Genomic DNA, 21,617 nt, shown 5'->3' with positions numbered 1-21,617 from the left:
GCACTGCACAAGCAGTTCACAAGAACTACTGCTTGTACAATGACAAATGTGGATAGCATATGCTGTCGGCATTTATCGATGTGCGGCGGACATGAAACGCTACATTGTGTCATGTCTGCTCGCACTTTCATAATTTGGCCACTAAGGTTGTACTTTTGATTGCTTTCAATATCTTCACACACTACCATTTTATATCTGCTTTCTTGTACGTTTGTTTTTTTGTTTTCTACTTTTGCTTTTTTATTCAATTCCATAGCTGCCGCGCTATTGGTCCAAAAAAATAAAAATTCATACGTTTGGTACTTTGTGATTTAAATTTGGTTTTATGTTCATTTTCTGTATGATGTGTTTCATTAAAGTCGTTGTTGCTTTGTATATTCATAGTTTTCTCATGATCGTATGCTATCAGATCCGTTCGGTAGTTTCGTGTGCTTTTGTTGTGTAAATTTAGCTGTATTGTTCATATTTGGTTATATATATTTTTGTTGCTTGTTTAGTGGAATGTTAAGGTTGTCCTTTTTTGCTACTGTTCATAGCCACTGCACTATCGGATCCATTTGTTATATTTTGAATTCATACGTTTGGTACTTTGTGTTACTTTCGTTTTCTGTATGCTGTGTTTCATTAAGGTTGTTGTTGCTTTATATATTCATAGGTTTAATCATGTTCAAATGCTTTCGGATTCATTCGGTAGCTTCAAACGCTTTTGTAGTTTCAATTTAGCTATATTTATTCATATTCATATTTATTTGTTGTTTGGTAAGTATATCTCTAGATTTTTATTTGTTTTCTATAATTCTGGATCCGTTCGATAGGTTTGAATGCTTTGTATGACTTTTTAACTTATAGGTTGTTAGTTTGCAGTGTCTATTTCTTTATTTTTGTGTTAAGGATAATTTTAGGCTTGTTTTCAGTTGTTAGGCTGTATTTTTGCTCAGGTTGGTATTCTTGTGGCTTATGTTTATTTGTTATTTTTACACACCATCTTGCATATTTTCTTTCAGTTTTTTTTTTTTTTTTGCTTTTACTTTATGTCATGTCTCATTGCTTTCATTTTGCACACATTAGTATTTCTATAATATCTGGCGTAATGTGTCCACATGTTGTTACACATCACATTTACGGATACCTATGGACTGAGTTATCTTTTAATAAATAACTTGTTTGGTGGCAAGTCTCCTCGTCCCTTGATTCATATGTGCACGTCATATCATAACATCCCTACCTTTTACCTGACACGTTTTCAGGTAATCATAAGGTCTGAGTTTTACCTTTTTTAATTCGCCTGGTACACCCCAGGTAACTTGTGCAAATGTACAAACGATATAGGAGACTGTGCCTGGTTTTAGCATATAAGCTACACTATAAAAGACCCCCTAACCGGATCTTGGATATATAGTACAGATAGATGCAATATAGGAGTGCCAAATTGGCTAATGTATGCTTAACAGGAAACCCAATATGTAAAAAAGTGAACTATCACAATTTAGACATATATGTGTTATTAAAAACAAATTTATTTACAAACAGATTGGGATGATGATCCCAATCCAAATATTAAAAATAAAAGTTAATATTGATAGATAAGAGCAATAACTTGAGGTATACAAGTATCAACACTAAACAGAGATAGATTTTTTGTCCTCTAGCAGGGATATATTGGTATTATATCCTCCAGCAGGGATATAATAGAAGATTAAGCCAATATTGGGGTGAACGTGTACACATGAAAAATATAAAAAAAAAAAATATAAAAAATATATGACTTGCACTACATTCTTCAGTTATAATTATAGGAACATGCCTACCTTTATCCTGACACATTCTTTCAGGTACCGCAAGGCCTCAGTTTCAAGTTTAATTAGCCTGGTACGTTCCAGGTAACTCAACCTCTCTTACAGACAGGGACCATCATGTTTTTCAGTCCCATAAGTCAAGTTTTGTTATTTTTTGTTTCTTGTTTTCATATGCCTTTCACTTATGTTAATTTTGTTATTTCATATAAATCATCACCTCACACATATTTTTTCAGTTATGTCTTGTTACATTTACATTTTGTCATGTCCTTATCACATTCATTTCACATACAGCATTATTTCTGGCGTTATATCGCCACCTGTTGTTACCCGTCATGTTTACAAGCACATATGGACTGAGTTATCGCGTAATAATTAACTTGTTTGGTGGCAAGTCTCCTCATCCAAAGATTCATACATCATACATTTCATGAAACATCGTAACATTCCAACTTCTTACCTGACATTCTCTTCAGGTAATCACAAGGCCTGAGTTTTATGAATTTTCATTTTTAACTGATTTGCTATCACCCTAGTGAGTCCACTTGCTTGTATTACATACTTCAGTTATAATTTCAGGAAACACTTACATTCCTACCTCTTTCCTTACCTCTTACCATCAAGTTTGCTGTTTTTATGATTTATTATCACCATTGTGATTCCGATTGTTTGTACCACATACCTCAGACAAATACTTAAATGTTATATATTTTAAGTTGTTTTAATAATTATTTTCTTTCAGTTACATAGGTTATGTCTCAAACCTTAGACATGGATGAATTTTCCTATGTTCCTGGATGATCCCCTATTTCATGTTTGAGCTACAGCGTAGGGGTATTTCTTACCCAGCTACAGCACGCAGGTCAGGTTAGTAGCTCCCCTGTCATGGTTATCAGGTTCCCATTACTGGGAAGACTTTCCTTAACTTGTCCGATTTGTTAACTTAGTCCCTCTTTGGACTGTTATCTAGTTTGTCCATTTTAACTGCCTTTTTGGCAAATGTGGTTATTAAGGTCTTGTGTTTTCACTTGTACTGGTGGTAAGTTATGTGTGCTCTGTATTAATCTTTTAGTCAGATACCTCTGTTCATTACTGTTGCATATGGATTAATGTAATACGCAACAATTAGGGGCCGGCATTGTTGTTACGTATTTTGAAACCATACCTGCTATTCAAACACTGTCACATTCTCTTAGTGAATCTTGGCCTGATCATTACTGTCTGCATTTGGATTCATGTAAAAGCAATAGATAGGGGCCGGCATCGATGTCAAGTATTTTGAGACTCATAACTTTTGGTGCTTGGTAGCTATCTTGGACCAGCTCATGTTACAGTTGACAGATAGACTTAGGGATGGCTCACTTTACCTTTTTCCTGTACTCCCCCCACTACTACACATTTAGTTAATCATTGACGCATTCTCTTAGTGTATCTAGGCTTTAACCCTAAATCATTCTCTGGTCATTCCTTTAGAATAGGTTTCTGCGTCAGCTGCCTCTCGTCATGGGGTACCCGCTCATATTATCAAGAAATTAGGGAGATGGAACTCATCATACTTTGCTAGGTACATTCCTGATCCTCGTGTTTTTAATGTTTTTGTGTTTCTCACACTTGGCTGAATAACTGTTGTAATTATTTAATTAACTTTTTCCTCATCCAACTCTGTCTCTTTTTGTCCCCTTTTAGGCATACTGACCATGTGATCACAGCACACCTCAGGTCACTTTCCCTTAACCTTATTGTTGTTCCATGTTACATTACAGTAAGACTCTGAGTTCAAATATATATATATATATATATATATATATATATATATATATATATATATATATACTGTATATATAATAGTTTTAATCTAAATATATATCCATACCTATATATCTATATTAATATATATAAAGGTATATATATATATATATTATATATATATATATATATATATATATATATATATAGAATAGAAATAACATTGTCCTGTATGTGAACAAATTGCAATGTGAAATACTAATAACTCCTGTCAGATATAGCAATGTGGGTTTAATATGATGTTGGTTTAGCTCGCAAGCGATAAGTGTTAGGTTTTTTTTCAATAGCACTCATCATTGAAGTCTATAGGGAGAATAAGTTAGTGTGGTCATAATATCCAAACTGCTTTAGTTAGTACACGGTAGGTTTCACACACACACACAAAATGTTACTTTCAACTTGTAATACTCGCATTATCTTTCGAGCCACTTGTAATCTGGCTCACTTGCAATCTGGCCCAATATTGTTATGAAAATCCAAGATAAAGAGACAGATCAACCAAATATATGTAAAATAATGACAACAAACAAAATTTTAATTAGAAAAACAACAAGATAGAATCGTCAAATAAACAAAAAAATTATTCAACTTTGAAAAAAAAAAAAATTCAAAGTAGATAATCTTATTAAAGAGATAGCTACACCACAGATGTTAGGTGGTAAAAATACTAAATCAGTAGGGGAGCAGCAAATGCTATGAACTGTTTATGGGACTTATTCCTCTGTTCCTTAAAACTAACTTTCAGCTATTCTGTTTATTATGATACTGTTGATGCTAGGGATTTTGCAGTAAAGAAAGCAATGTATAATATTAGTCTCCTGTCTTGAAATAAAATTATTTATTCCATGGCTGTCCAGCACCAATTCATCTCTTATTTCAGCTCCCAAAATAGCCATTTTTTTGTTCAGTTCACTGTCACCTAGATTACGAGTTTTGCGCTAAACACGGTGCAAAATTTACGCTAAAAAAGTTGCTTTATTTCACTCTACATATCGCTGCCATTACGAGCTTACTGAAAAGCCTCCTTGTGTGTGCAATATGGTGGTGTTAAGCTCCATACCACACAAAATCCAAGGGGCTGCGGAAAAAAACTAACACCTGAAGTGTGGAATAAAAAATCTCCATAACGCAACCCCATTGATGTCTATGGGGAAAAAAAAGTAACGTTTAAACCTTAAACCTTAAAATAAACCCCAAGTCTAAACATCCCTAATCTGCCACCTCCGACATCACCGACACTAATAAAAGTTATTAACCCCTATTCCGCCGTTCCCCAACATCGCAGACACTATTATAAAGCTAGTCACCCCTAATCCCCCACTCCCCGACATCGCCGACACTTTAAAAGCTATTAACCCCTAAACCTCCGGCCTCCCACATCACCGCCACTAAATAAACCTATTAACCCCTAAACTTCCGGCCTCCCACATCGCTGCTACTAATCAAACCTAATTAACCCCTAAACCGCCAGCCCCCCATATAGCAAAACAATAAATTAAACTATTAACCCCTTAACCTCACACACCCCTAACTTAAAATTAAAATTACAATATAACTATCTTTAAATAAATAAAAACTTACCTTTGAAATAAAAATAAACCTAACAATTTACTATAAATTAACCTAACATTACTATTAAAATAAAAAATAGTACCAATTAAAAAATCTAAATTACAAATTTAAAAAAACCTAACTACGAAAAAAAATATAAAATCTAAAATTACAAAAAATAATAAACACTAAATTACAAAAAATAGAAACACTAAGCTTACAAAAAATAATAAACGATATTTTAAAAAATAAAAACAATTACACCTAATCTAATAGCCCTATAAAAATAAAAACACCCCCTAGCCTACAATAAACTACAAATAGCCCTTAAAAGTTAAACCGCTCTTTTACCTGTAAAAAATACAAAGTCCCCCCAACAGTAAAACCCACCACCCAACCAACCCCCCAAAATAAAAAAAACTACCTCTAAAAAAAACCTAAGCTATCCATTGCCCCTAAAGGGGCATTTGTATGGACATTACCCTTAAAAGAGCATTCAGCTCTTTTACAAAAGCCCAAAGCCCTAATCTAAAAAAAAAAAAAAACACCCAAAAAAATGGAAAAAAAAACTACCACTCACCCCATAAAATCTACTCACGGTTCCTGAAGTCAGGACATCCATGTCCTTCCAGGTGGCGAGAAGTCTTTATCTAGGCAGCGATATCTTCATCCATCCCAGGGGCACCTTCCTTCCTGCGGAGGTTTAGGGGTCAATAACTTTATTATAGTGTTGGCGATGTCGGGGGAGGCGGATTAGGGGTTATTAGGTTTATTTAATAGTGTTTATGATGCAGGAGGGTGGCGGTTTAAGAGTTAATAGGTAGTTTATGGGTATTAGTGTACTTTGTAACACTTTAGTTATGAGTTTTGTGAAACATTTTTGTTTTTTCAAAATCCATAACTACTGCTCTCAGATGGCGGTATGGATTGTGTCGCTATAGGCTATACCGCAATCTTTTTAGAGTGTCTGAGGTGCCTGGAGTGGCTCTCCTGCCTCTCCTGGGTTGTGTGGGTTCAGAGGATTCTGCAGGAGTGCTGGCCACAGATGAGAGGCTGGAGGCAATGTCCTGCTGGTGTGTGAAATGCTCCACCAACACACCCAACAGTTGGTTTTGTTCCCGCCATCTGTTGTCACTCTGCATCTGCATGTCCGAAATAACTCTCAGCATCTGAGATTGGTTCTAGACGATACCACTTAAAGATGCTGCCATGTCCTGTTGCAGCTCAATGGAACGCTGTAGTAAAGTCTGTTGGCTCCTGTAAAACCTGCGTTGGTCTCTCTGCATTCTCTCGCAGGTTGATGTGAGCCTCTCGCAGGTTGATGTTTGCCTCCTCTGGAGAGCAATGTATTCGTCGCCCAGGGCAGAAGTCAGAAGATCTAAAGGCTCTTCACCAGCATTGATTCTAGGCGCAGGTTCACCCCTAGCTGCTGTTGCATCTGGAACAATGCTGGCTGGTGCCTCAGCAGGAACAATGCTGGCTGGTGCTTCAGCAGGAACAATCCTGGCTGGTGCCTCAGCAGGAACAATGCTGGCTGGTGCCTCAGCAGGAACAATGCTGGCTGGTGCCTCAGGAGGAACTACCACAGCTATATGCTCCTCTTCATATGATGGAGCTCTTCCAAGGGAAGCGGATGGTGGAGCTCTCCGGGTGGACTGGTAGTCCCATTGACGACTGGTGTGCGACCACTCAGCCTGACCAGTTTGTATGTCCTGGTGGTAAAAGTCCTGACTGGCCTGATATTGGGAGGGGGGGTAAAGACATCTACCCTTTGGGGATGCCTTGGCTGCCTCTCATAACCAAAAGAATAGTCCTCCGGTCAGGGCTCCTGCCAGGGGCTCCTCTTCAAATCTTGGTGGCATGACATATGGGTCCTCAACAGAGGCAATCTAACCCACCTCATGCCTGGGAGCATACTGTTGAGGGATTCTCTGGCCTGGTGGTCGTGGTGGAGCCATCCTCTGGCCTGCTGGTTGTGCTGGAGCCATCCTCTGACCTGGTGGTTGCGGTGGATGCATGGCCATTTGCACCCTGGTGACAGGAGGTTCTGTGGAGGAGTCAAATGATGAGAGGTATTAGTACAATCATATATATATCCATGTGGGCATACAATGTACATTGATACATGCTAGGGCCTATACTCATTCTCATGTCAAACTATATAACATGCATGTGCACATTGTGATTTGTGATATGAGGGATTTTAATATGCAAAGTATACATGTATGTGTTTCATACAATAGTTATGTGTACATGTCAGTGATGGAGAAAATGTGTTCTTTAAGTGACACTATGGTCACACAATTTCCTTTAGCCTGATGTAGGCACATAACGTGCTTTCTTGAGCTAAAAGTATTTTAATGGCTATAGTGTCCATTTACTGAAAACTCTACATGTGGCTTGTGGCCTGTGTTACTCCGAGACATGTTAGTATTTCACTATTCCACCTCATATCATGAATTTCAATGTGTTAAGTAGCATTAAATGGACATTAAACCCATTTTGATTCTTTCATGATTCAGCTAGAGCATGTAATTTTAAACAACTTTGTAATTTACTTCCATTACCTAATTTGCTTCATTCTCTTGATATTCTTAGCTGAAAAGCATATCTAGATAGGCTCAGAAGCTGCTGATTGGTGGCTGCACATCAATGCCTCATGTGATTGGCTCACCCATGTGCATTGATATTTAATAAACAAAGAATAACAAAATAATGAAGCAAATTACATAATAGAAGTACATTGGGATGTTGTTTAAAACTGTATTCTCTATCTGAATAATGACATAAAAAGCTTTGGTTTGTCCCTTTAATGTGAAATATAATTGTAGATGTTTTTGTTAGTAGGCCAAATACCATGCTCCTCATTGTGTACATGAATGTGTGACATTAAAGGATGTTATATCTCAAATACATATAATACTGGTGTGTGGGATGTTACTCACCAGCATGCTGTGCTGATGTTGCAGTCCCTGAGTCACAAGCCCCTGGAAGTCCATGGACTGCTGTGACACTCAGGGACCTGCAAATGAGCTCCTGACACTCATTATATTCCGCCTCCTGGTGAGGACCACTGCCTGTTCCCCTCTGTTGCATGGCTTCTTGGCCCATTTTCTCCTTGACCCGCCTCTTGCAGTCATTCCACCTTTTCTTGAGCCCATCCACATTCCTCCTCTGCTGGGCCACGCAATTGACTGCCTCCTCGACCCTCAGCCATGCATCTTTACGCCTTCGGGCAACTCCTTTGCCCTTCTCTTGGCCAAAGAGGGCGGTGTGGTTCTCCAGGACGGCCTGGACTAGCGCAAGGTTTTCTGCAAAAGAGAAGTTGGGGCACCTCATGCGCTCCTCGTCCTGGGCCGCCTGGCTCCCTCCCTGGGATGTCCCTGGTGTGGGTTCCTCCCTATCCTCTCCCTCCTCCCCCCTTCTATCCCCATGTGCACCCTCTGTCCCTCTTCTGAGTGTGCCTGACCTTGGGGCAACCCCACTCCCATCCTCCCTTCTAACTCTCCCCCCTCCACTCACTCCCTGACGGGGACCCTGCTGCTCCTCCTGTCCATAATCCCTGCAACTCCCCTTCCCTCCTCCCCCCCGCCCTAGCTATCCCTGTCATCCTCAAACTACACACACTCACACCCACTTCAATCACACACAATCACAACCAAACACTCAGCCTATCACACTGTAAAAGATAAATAAAATGTGTGAGCTGTTAGAAAAAAAAGTGTTGTGTATTTTTTATATGTGTGTATGCAAAATGTGTGCAATATGTTAAAAAAGTGTAAGTAAATGTACAGGCTTACCAATCCAACAATCCAACCTAACTAACTTAATGAAATGCTCCTCTCTCACTACTCTTACCACTAATCTCTCTACTCACTGTAGTGTGCTGTATCTCCAAGAACCAACCAAACACACTAAAGAAAATGGCCGCTGCGCATGGGTTTATGTATGAATTTTGAATGGCGTAATTACGTGGCGCATCTTTTAGAATTACTGTAGTTTTTATGATTCGTAGCCTAATTTGCATAAAACTACACTTTATTGAGACTTTACGTGAACAAAATACTGGCGTAAGTACTTGCGACAACTAAAATGTGTATTTGCGCACATTTTAGTTGATCGCAGGGTTTTCCTACTTACGCCAGTTTAGCATCTGACGGCGCAGTATATTGGATAGGTCGAGTTGCGAGGTGAAATTACGGGCGGCGCGGGTTCCCTCGATTGTGCCGAAAACTACGCCGTATATCGGATCGCCCTGGATCTTTGGATTTTTATTTGTAGCATTTTTTTATCTTTGAGTATAGGTTATGTTTTGAGCAAAACTTATTTTTTATTAGTTTTATGTCCAAGCATTTATTTTTAAACTAGTTTCAAATGGCATTAATCATTTTGTATATTTATAGTAGCACATACAAAAAATGTGGTTGTTTATATAAAAAAATATCTTACTGAATTTAAAATCACACTTCACTTGTAATCTGGCCCTTAATCAAGATAATAAAAGCTTCTTTTCCACTGTTCCATGCCTCAAAAATAGAGGGGGAAAAAGCTAAAACTTCCCAGCCTCATTTTCGGGGATCACCTTTACAGTGAAAATACCAAGCCTAACGTGTCCTGTATGTCACATATTGCACCCATGTGGCGCTCAGTCTACCTCAAGGGCAAGATGCTATATAGAAGAACTGCAAGCAACTTCACTCTATCAAGTTGTTTGCAACCATTCCATACACATACACAGTATCAGTTCATCATTCCATGGAAGCACTCATGACTCATATATCCTACATCACTCAGCCCTCTTTGACAGGTTTAAGAAAGGAGAATTCAATGATGGATGGTTTGTGGGAAAGTCAACTTATACACTTTTTTCCCACCGCAAATACTCACAGTTCTCTGCATGCTAACACGTTTTACAACCAACCCTCACTACTTGCACACTGTCAGGGTGCCAGGAATCAGACTGAGACGAGAAGTGCAAAAATAATCACACCTTTATTAATAGCAAAAATAATAAAAAGTTCACAAGTCAAATAACTAGCCAGGAATCAAAACCAGAGCTGGTAGTCAGACGAGCTGAGTCAGGAGCCAAAACGAATAGTCAGATGAGTCGGAATCAGGAACAAGGAGAAGAGCAGAGTCAGGAACAAGCCAGGGATCAGGAACCAGGAGACAGCCAGGTTATACACAGGAGCTCTCACAAACAGGTCTGAGACAACGCAAGGGCACAGCATACTGAACAAAGGCCCTTTAAATAATAAGTGATGACATCACAATTCTGAGACTGCATCCTGTCTCACACAGATGATGTACACCAGTCTGGCCATAAAAAGAAGTGCAGGAAATGAGAAGCATCACACAGAATGCACCAAAGTCAGCAAGAGAGGTGAGTAAAATGGCTGCCAGCAGCACATGGCAAGCAAAGCATGAAAAAACCCTGACAGTACCCTCCCCTCAACGACCCCTCCCCGTGGGAGGACAAAAGGTATATTGGGGAAATGGGTATGGAAGGCACGGAGGAGGGCGGAAGCATGAACATCAGAGGAGGAAACCCATGAACGCTCCTCCAGTCCGTAGCCCATCCAGTGAACCAAATACTGTACGCAGCCCCTAGACATACGAGAATCAATAATGCTGCTGACCTCATACTCCTCATGGTTGTCAACAAAGATAGGACGAGGCAACACAGTGGTAAACCGATTACAAACCAATGGTTTCAAGAGGGAGACATGAAAAACATTGGAGATGCGCATTGCAGGAGGAAGGTCAAGAGCGTAGGCCACAGGATTGACCCATCGGAGTATTCGAAAATGACCAACATAACAGGGAGCCAGTTTATTGGAAGGCACACATAGGTTCAAGTTGCGGGAGGGCAGCCAAACTCTCTCATCAAGCTGGTAGGAAGGCACGGGCAGACGCCTACGATCAGCCTGGAACTTTTGGTGCTGCATAGAACAATAAAGGCAATCCTTAATCTGCACCCACGTGGAACGGAGTTGCCAGAGATGCTCCTCCAAAGCCGGAATACCCTGAGACATGAATGAATCGGGCAACAAGGGTGGTTGAAACCCATAATTCGCCATGAACGGGGATAACTTGGAGGAAGCATTGATAGCACTATTACGAGCAAACTTTGCCCAAGGTAACAGTTCAGACCAATTATTGTGGTGATCTAAGACATAGCAATGGAGGAACTGTTCCAGAGCTTGATTAGACCGTTCTACAGCCCCATTGGATTGAGGGGGATATGCCGAGGAGAAGGAGAGCTGGATCCACATTTGAGCACAAAAGGAATGCCAAAATCTGGAGACAAACTGGCTACCCCGGTCCGACACTATCTCCTTGGGTAACCCATGTAAATGGAAGACCTCCCGGGCAAAAATTGAAGCAAACTCCTGAGCGGTAGGCAACTTCTTCAAGGGAATGCAATGTGACATTTTAGAAAAACGATCAACCACCATAAGGAATACAGTTTTGCCATTGCCATTACCCCCAAATAAAGGGTAATCAGCTCTTTTGCTGCCCATTAAAAAAATCCCTAATCTAAAAAACAAAAAATAAAATAAAAAACCTAACACTAACCCCAAAAGGTGTACTCACCGTTCTTGAAGTACCAACATCGATCTTCATCCAGGCAGCGACATCTTCGTCCAGCGACATCTATCTTCTCCCCAGAGATGAGGAACTGTCTTCTGATGAACAGAGCGGTCTTCAGCGGCGGCGCAGTCATCCAACACGGAGGCTCCTCTTAATGCGATCACCCGCCGCACACTGAAGCTTGAACGCAAGGTACCCATTTTATATTGGGGTACCTTGCATTCCTGATAAAACAGAGTGAGCACTAAATATATATTATCCCTTAAAGCCAAGCTATAAATCTGTCCCGCTCAAGCAGATATAAAATGTCATAAACTCCAAAACACTATTTAGCTAGCGTTCCAACTAGGAAGCAAAGGATAAATATATGGAAGAGCACAGATATATAAGAGTGTGAATACACAAATATATAAAAACACACGTATATACAACCATTTTTCAGAAATACATATATTTTAATGAACAAGACTCAAATAAAAAGTGCTGATATATAAGAACGATAAAGAGACGTCTCCCTTGGTGCTGAGTGAAAATAAAATGTCAATTAAAATGGTACCTTAAAATGTGACCCACTTAGATATGGAATCGAATGTTAGTTTGTTTCCATAGGATTAAAAGAAGGGCAATCACATGATCGGAGTTCTCTGATGCCTCATAGGCTAATAAACTCACGTGATAGCTGTAACAATGTACCCAAAATCCTACAGCGGACTTGTAATGTGGCAAACTTTGTTGTCATGGAAACGATGCTGTAGACTTTTTAGCAAATATACATGCTTTTGGTGTAAACAGTGATTCTTCTTGATCTGCTGTATAGGTAGATTAATTCCAGCGATATTGCTCTTTTAAAACAATGTGGATAACTTAAATACACACATATGAGTGTATATGTAGAAACAACTTGGCCTTCTCCACCGTATCAGTAGATATTCCAGAAGCAATGCAGGCAGATGACACTTTTATTAAAAAGGCTGTATTGATTAGAATAAAAGCGATGAAGTTCCTTTGTTGCAGTCAATAAGGTCTAAAGCATTTCACTATATGAAAGGGCTTTATCAAGATACTTTCTGACTGCTAGGTGAGGCTTGATTTATAGCTATACATTGAAATTTATTGGCTGATCACGTTCTTCTCTGATTGGATATCAGATTCCTTTAATTTTAAGTTGGTATATTAAGGTAGTATACATACATTAAATAAAATGTAATTTTAAAATAATAAGAGACATGGACAATCATACAATAAGATAACAGATGTTAAATGGACATCTGTTTCTAAGAAACATATGAATATGAATATGAGACCTTATTGTTAACTCCATATCTATAACCATATATCTAAATTCTATAACATGACATCTTATTGTTGAAATTAGGATGTGCATTTAAACAAAAAAAATTAATACAATAATGTACATTTTCATATAAATAATGATATGTCTAATTCTGAGTTTAAACCCAATGGTTGTAAAGTCTGGAGATTGTATATAAATGCTGCTTTTTTTTTAGAAGTTCCCCCTCAAAATGGCCTCCTCTCCAATTTTTTCTATGTTTATAAATGCCCTAAAATTTAAAGTCAGAGAGGTTACTGTTATGAATTTCTTTGAAGTGTTTATATAGTAAGGTATGTGTCCTTTCATTTTCTATAGCCCATATATGTTCTCTCATTCTCTCTCGGAGACTCCTATTAGTTTCCCCAAAATATTGTTTTTGACAAGAACATTAGATATATAACTCCTTTGTCTTGACAACTAATAGTGTCTGTGATTTTTTTTGTGTTTCTCCTGTGATAGTTAGATTTGAATTCTTTCTTTTTGCTACTAAATTTGCAGGACTTACACGAAAAACATGGGTAAAAACCTTTTTAGTGGATTTCCACTTAGATCTATTTGTTTGTCTGTATTTATATTTTTATTTTTTAACTCGCTTGGGGCTAAATAGCCTTCTATAAATGATTCTGGGATAGGGGTTATTCTATTACCAATTATTGGGTCATTTTGCGACGAAGTGCCAATGTTTCTTCATAATCATTATTCTTTTTAACACCCCTATGTTCATCATTATATTGAGTGATTAATGGGACATCTTATACATTCATTATCCAGTCGGATTTTGATACGTTTTTTTATTATTCTTGTCTTTGTACTCAAGAATATATTTCCATTGTTTTTGTTTAATGATTTTCTTTCGTATTGTGTAGATTTTCTTTCCGGAACCCTCTTTCCATAATTTTATGCTCCAATAGTTTCTGCCTGTTCTAGGTAATCTGTTAGATTCTAACTATTTCATCGTAATCTTAAAGTACTTACTTTTGGGTATGTTGTTTTTCCATCTCTGTAAGTGGCAACTCTTTGAATGTATTAAATTATCGGCGTCCACTTCTTTGAAGTGGGCTTTTGTTTCTAAGTTACTATCTTTGACTTCTATGTCTAAGTCTAAAATTTAAATACTTTCTTTACTGATATTGGGCTCCATGTACGAAGCAGCGAAAGCTGCTCCGAAGCCTTTGCGGGGCAGGTTCGCATATGCGAGCCTGCTTCCCGCAATGTAAGAAGCAGCGGTCATTAGACCGCTGCTTCCTACACCCTACGCTACCTCTTAGGTGGCAAAGCAAAATCACAGAGAGCACGCTCGCTCTCAGTGATTGACAGCCCCTTCAGTCGCGTGATTGGTCGCGCGATTGAAGGGGCGGGCATTACACACTCCGATGAGTGTGTAATGATACATACGGACAAGCGGATCAACAGATCCGCTGCCCGTGTGTAGCGGAGGCGGGCGGACAGCTTTGCAAGTTAAGAAGCTGTCCGCTCCGCTCGTTTAGTACATGGCGCCCATTGTATGTAAAGTGAAGGCCATTTGTGTTGTCATTCATATCCTCAAGAAAGGAGTGAAGAGATGTTTCACTACCATTCCATATGATAATCAGATCGTCAATGTAGCGACAAAATACGCACGAGGTTCGCACTCAGCTCATGCTGGGCCAGGAAGACATCTCTTCCCATAATCCCATAAACAAATTGGCATAGCTGGTGCGAACCTCGTGCCCACGCTGTTTCCTTGGATTTGTTGGGAAAAGGAATTGTTAAAAGAAAAGAAATTCAGCTAGATTACGAGTTGGCGTTATGATTGAAAAAGCATCGTTATGGCCCATAATGCTGATTTTTCCCTAATGCTGCTATTACAAGTCTTGTAGGTATAGGTGTACGCACACCTTTTTGGCCATCACGCAACATCATTACCACACTTTTTAAAAAGTCTTTTTTGTCAATGGGACTCCCATAGCGCTGGTATTACGAGTTTGCCTGGGAGGCCAAAAAGTGAGCAGTACACCTTATAACCACAAGATCCGTACCGCCATCTAAAGTCAGTAATTATGAGTTTTACGTTACAAAGCTGTACCATAAAACTCATAACTAAAGTGTTACAAAGTACACTAACACCCATAAACTACCTATTAACCCCTAAACCGAGGCCCTCTCGCATCGCAAACACTATAATACATTTATTAACCCCTAATCTGCCGCTCCCACTATGAAAATGTATTAACCCCTATTCTGCCGCTCCCAGACATTGATGCCACTATAATAAACCTATTAACCCCTAAACCGCCATCCTCCCGCATCGCAAACACTATTTAAATATTATTAACCCCTAATCTGCCAACCGCTCACACCGCCGCTTTAATAAACCTATTAACCACTAAACCGCAAGTCCCCCACAACGAAATATACTAAAATAAATTATTAACCCCTAAACCTCTGACCTTCCACATCACTAACTCTACATAAATATATTAACCCCTAATCCTAGCCAAACGTAACCCTAACCCTAAGTCTAACCCTAACCCTAACGTAACCCTAAGCCTAACACCCCCTAACTTAATATAAATAAAATAAATCTAAATAAACCTTACAATTATTAACTAAATAATACCTTTTTAAAAACTAAATACAAACTTATCCTGTGAATAAAACCTAAGCTAGCTACAAAATAACTAATAGCTATATTGTAGCTATCTTAGGGGTTTTTTTTAGTTTTTTTTTAAAAACAATCTTTTATTAAGGTTATACGAAAAGAAAAAGAAAACAAAGGACATACAACAAATGTCACGTAAAATACATGTCAACAGTTTTCATGAAGCGCAAATTCAATAACATAAATATAGCAAAAACTGATATATAAACTAAGAGCTCTTGAAACTTCTCCATTTGTTTTAAAAAGCTTCCATGGACGACTAATTTGCTGCCAATAATGGCCCCTATGATATACATAACACTAGTGAGGTAAGTTAGTCGTATATATGAATATAGATAAGTAGCGGCTTTGATCTTAGAGCAGGTCAAAGCAGAACAAACAGCGGGTAAGCACTGCATTAAAATAGGTGAATATAAATACCCCTAACAATCAGAATTCTATGGTGGGTGAAGCCCACCAGAGGCCCACATTAGCATATGGGGGGGGAGGGAATATTTGTATTAAAATATTATCTATGAAGATTAGCAAACAGCATGTAGAAAGTGTACTGCCATGTTAGAGGGATAACAATCCTAGATAAATATTGAAACAAAGGTAATTGTACACATACATTTCAGTTAGAGAGTAGTATTACCAGGGCTGGTTGCTATCAGGCTGGTTGCTGGAGAGATATAGCGTCTATGTGGCTATACAGGTTATCTTGCTGGCATGTCTGTCATCGACAGTAGCGTCACAACAGGTGTCACTGATTTACCATATGGGTGAGGCATTGAAACTATTTATTATAACTTCAGGTTAGAACTGACTCACCCCCACCCTCACCGGTTGAGGGAGGGGAGGAGATCAGGTTTCTATAAGAAAATAGGACATAACAATAGAACCAAGTGTGTATAACAGCTAATACAAGTTCCTCAACATAATATCGCATGAGAACCATATAGTGTTTTCTGTAATACTTCAATATAGACATACTCTTGATAAAAATAATCTTTTCTTACCCCCCCTGAGAGCATCTATATAATCTAAACATATTCCACCTAGATACGAGTTTTTGCATTAGAGGCTGTGCAGTGCTAACGAGCAGTTTTCCTCACCGCTCACTTACCTGCAGCGCTGGTATTATGGGTTTTTACAAACCCGTCGTTAAACGACAGGAAGTGAGCGGTTGAGCAAAATTTTGCTCATTACCGCACTCCAATACCAGCGCTGCTTAAGTCAGTGGTGAGCTGGTGTAATGTGCTCGTGCACCTGTCAAAAAAGAAGTGTAAAACTCCCTAACACAGCCCCATAGATTCCTATGGGGAAATAAAATTTATGTCTACACCTAACACCCTAACATGAACCCGAGTCTAAACACCCCTAATCTTACACTTATTAACCCCTAATCTGCCGCCCCCGACATCGCCGACACCTACATTATATTATTAACCCCTAATCCTGCCGCTCCGGACACCGCCGCAACCTACATTATAGTTTATGAACCCCTAATCTGCTGACCCCAACATCGCCGACACCTACATTATATTTATTAACCCCTAATCTGCACCTCCAACATCGCCGCCACCTACAAACATTTATTAACACCCTAATCTGCCGCCCCCAACGTCGCTGCCACTATACTAAATGTATTAACCACTAAACCTAAGTCTAAACCCTAAATCTAACACCCCCCTAACTTAAATATAATTACAATAAATCTAAATAAAATTACTATAATTAACTACATTATTCCTATTTAAGATTAAACACTTACCTATAAAATAAACCCTAAAATAGCTTACAATATAACTAATAGTTACATTGTAGCTATGTTAGGGTTTATTTTTATTTTACAGGCAAGTTTGTATTTATTTTAACTAGGTAGAAATAGTTTATTAAATAGTTATTAACTATTTATAGCTACCTAGCTAAAATAAATACAAAAGTACCTGTAAAATAAAACCTAACCTAAGTTACCACTAACACCTAACACTACACTACCATTAAATAAATTACCTACATTAAATACAATTAAATAAATTAACTAAATTAAATACAATTACCTAAATTAAATTAAATTAGCTAAAGTACAAAAAAACAAACACTAAATTACAGAAAATAAAAAACAAATTACAGAAATTTAAACTAATTACACCTAATCTAATAGCCCTATTAAAATTAAAAAAAAGCCCCCAAAATAAAAAATAACCTAGCCTAAACTAAACTACCAATAGCCCTTAAAAGGACCTTTTGCGGTGGCATTAAAATCAGCTCTGTTCCGATCAGCCAATAGAATGCGAGCTCAATCTGATTGGCTGATTGGATCAGCCAATCGGATTGAACTTGAATCTGATTGGCTGATTCAATCAGCCAATCAGATTTTTTCTACCTTAATTCCGATTGGCTGATAGAATCCAATCCAATCAGCCAATCGGAATTCGAGGGACGCCATCTTGGATGACGTCCCTTAAAGGAACCATTCATTCGGACTTAGGACGTCGTTAGAAGAGGATGGATCCGCGTTGGCTGCTTCAAGATGGTCCCGCTCCACGCCAGATGGAAGAAGATAGAAGATGCCGTCTGGGATGAAGAAGTCTACCAGTCCGGATGCCCCTCTTCTTGCCGGATAGGATGAAGACTTCGGACCCTCTTCTGGACCTCTTCTTGCCGGATAGGATGAAGACTCTCGGACCCTCTTCTGGACGGATCGTGATACCCGGCGTGGTGAAGATAAGGTAGGAAGGATCTTCAGGGGCTTAGTGTTAGGTTTTTTAAGGGGGTGTTTGGGTTAGATTAGGGTATGTGGTGGTGGGTTGTAATGTTGGGGGGGTATTGTATGTTTATTTAAATGCAAAAAAAGCTGTTTTCTTTGGGGCATGCCCTGCAAAAGGCCCTTTTAAGGGCTGGTAATGTAAAAGAGCTGTAAAATTTTTATTTTAGAATAGGGTAGGGCATTTTTTTACTTTGGGGGCTTTGTTATTTTTTTAAGGGCTTAGAGTAGGTGTAATTAGTTTAAAATTCTTGTAATCTTTTTTTATTTTTTGTAATTTAGTGTTTGTTTTGTTTTTGTAATTAAGTGTTTCTTTTTTTTTGTAATTTAGTTTAGTTGATTTAATTGTAGATAATTGTAGATAGTTTATTTATTAATTTATTGATAGTGTAGTGTTAGGTTTTAATTGTAACTTAGGTTAGGATTTATTTTACAGGTAATTTTGAGTAATATTTTTAACTAGGTAACGATTAAATTAGTTATTAACTATTTAATAGCTATTGTACCTGGTTAAAATAAATACAAAGTTGCCTGAAAAATAAATATAATCCTAAAATAGCTACAATATAATTATTATTTATATTGTAGCTATATTAGGGTTTATTTTACAGGTACGTATTTAGCTTTAAATAGGAATAATTTATTTAATAAGAGAATTTATTTTGCTAGAATAAAATTTATATTTAACTTAGGGGGGTGTTAGTGTTAGGGCTAGACTTAGCTTTAGGGGTTAATTACATTTATTATAGTAGCGGCGAGGTCCGGGTCGGCAGATTAGGGGTTAATAATTGTAGGTAGGTAGCGGCGACGGTTGGGGGGGGCAGGATTAGGGTGTAATAAATATTATGTAGGGGTGGGCGGTTGTTAGGGGGCAGCAGATTAGGGGTAGATAGGGATAATGTAGGTTGCGGCGGGTGTGCGGTCGGCAGATTAGGGGTTAAAAAAATTTAATAGAGTGGCGGCGATGTGGGGGGGGGCCCTCGGTTTAGGGGTACATAGGTAGTTTATGAGTGTTAGTATACTTAGAGCACAGTAGTTAAGAGCTTTATGAACCGGCGTTAGCCCAGAAAGCTCTTAACTCCTGGCTTTTTTCTCTGCGGCTGGAGTCTTGTCGTTAGATTTCTAACGCTCACTTTCAGCCAAGACTCTAAATACCAGCGTTTAGAAAGATCCCATTAAAAAGATAGGATACGCAATTGACATAAGAGGATCTGCGGTATGGGAAAAGTCGCGGCTGGAAAGTGAGCGTTAGACCCTTTCCTGACTGACTCTAAATACCAGCGGGCGGTAAAAACCAGCGTTAGGACCCCCTAACGCTGGTTTGGACGGCTAACGCAGAACTCTAAATCTAGGTGTAAGTATGGTGTTTAGCAACTGGGCCAATATAGTTTTAAGTATAATGTAGTCGCGTTAACCTGATTACCTGCAAACTTGATGTATGTATAAAAATAACTCTTAATAAAGATTCTGTGTATAAAGCTTACTAAAACAATTAGCACTGTAAGTTATATTTATTCCAGACTTAATAAGATGACCCAAAGAGAACTTTGCTATGGAAGCTGCATAACAATGTACACTCCCCAGGAGAGCATTGCTCCAATCATTAGCACTACGTACCCACACGTGGCAGAGAATAATGTTTATAGCTGCATCCAGTATGTAAGCTCATGAGCTGATTTAAGAATAATTATTGTATGGGAATAGGTGTGTATATGATAAGTGTACTCTGTGGAATTAGCTGTAGTGCTGAGGAATAACAGATTGCTAGCTACACTCAATAGCTAAAATAAACATATTGTACTATACAAATTACAATGATTAGCGTTGTTAAACACTTTGCCTCACGGGATGTAGATACGTGAGGCAAAATTAATTACTGAGTCTAGGGGTGTTTAAAAGCCATGACAAGTGGATATGAGAGTACATTAGGGATAAGCTCCTAAAACAAAAGTTCATGGTTGGGAGGAACCATGACAGTTACAAAGAACAGGAAGGAACTCAAATTAATGTTGTAAACAAACTGAAAAGGGGTCATGCTGCTAGTTAGTTAACAGACAACACCGTGAGGCTATTTTACAGGGCTAACTAGCGTCCTGAAAAAGTAAACAGAAATCCTGCAGTAGCCTAACTTGCGGGATTGCTATTGTTCACCCAATACCACATTTTTGCACCTGAGGGAATTAAGATAGGGTATAGGGTGGGGGAAGGGAGGGCGGACTCTTTTCATGGCTTCAGTGGTGGCAAGGGATCCGTAGGTAAATAGTCGCATCATGTGCAGGAATATACAGTCACTGATACAGATATCCAGTTCAGAAAAACATATAAATATGCGGTTGTGTATGTTATTGGGCCTATCTATCAAGCTCTGAACGGAGCTGATGCCCATGTTACTGGCGAGGTCTTCGGGTTGATTGACACCCCCATTGGCCACGAGTCTGCAGGGGAGCGGCGTTGCACCAGCATCTCTTGTGAGCTGCTGGTGCAATGCTGAATACGAAGAGCGTATTGCTCTCCGCATTCAGCGATGTCTTGCGGACCTGATCCACACTGTCGGATTAGGTCCGCAAGACATTTGATAAATAGGCCCCTAAGTCTTAACTACATGCCACAAGTATAACACATAGGCAATGGGACCGTATAGGAATGTTACAGACTGTGACATCTATTTTCCATACTCTGCATACTTAATCAATCCTGATAATACGAAACATGCATGCACTAGACAATCTGTATAAATCTCTGTTAATAGAGTGAAAAATACCCATATGGCACATAAACTGGATAGAAATAATCAAGAGAGAACAAAATGTACCATTGGTCTTTAGCTATGATAGGTAACTTAAGGCACGGTGAGCAAAGTGATTAAGTGGGCATGTATTCACCTACATATTTGTATCTGGGTTATGCAAGTTTATGAAAATATAATATGCTATATCATGACAAACCAACATTTAAAGGCTGTTTGGAAAATACATATATCATAGGAATAAAGGAAAACATTGTGAAACTTGACATATGTATAAAAATAGCCCTCAATAAAGATTCTGTGTCAAAGGCATACTAGAACAATTCACAAAGTGAGTCAAAGACATTCCGGGCTTAATAAGAAGACCCAAAGAAAACTTTGCTGTGACCATTAGATTAGCT

This window comes from Bombina bombina, chromosome 3 (assembly GCF_027579735.1).
Source record: "Bombina bombina isolate aBomBom1 chromosome 3, aBomBom1.pri, whole genome shotgun sequence".
NCBI lineage: Eukaryota > Metazoa > Chordata > Amphibia > Anura > Bombinatoridae > Bombina > Bombina bombina.
Note: the sequence above shows the minus strand (reverse complement) of the source record.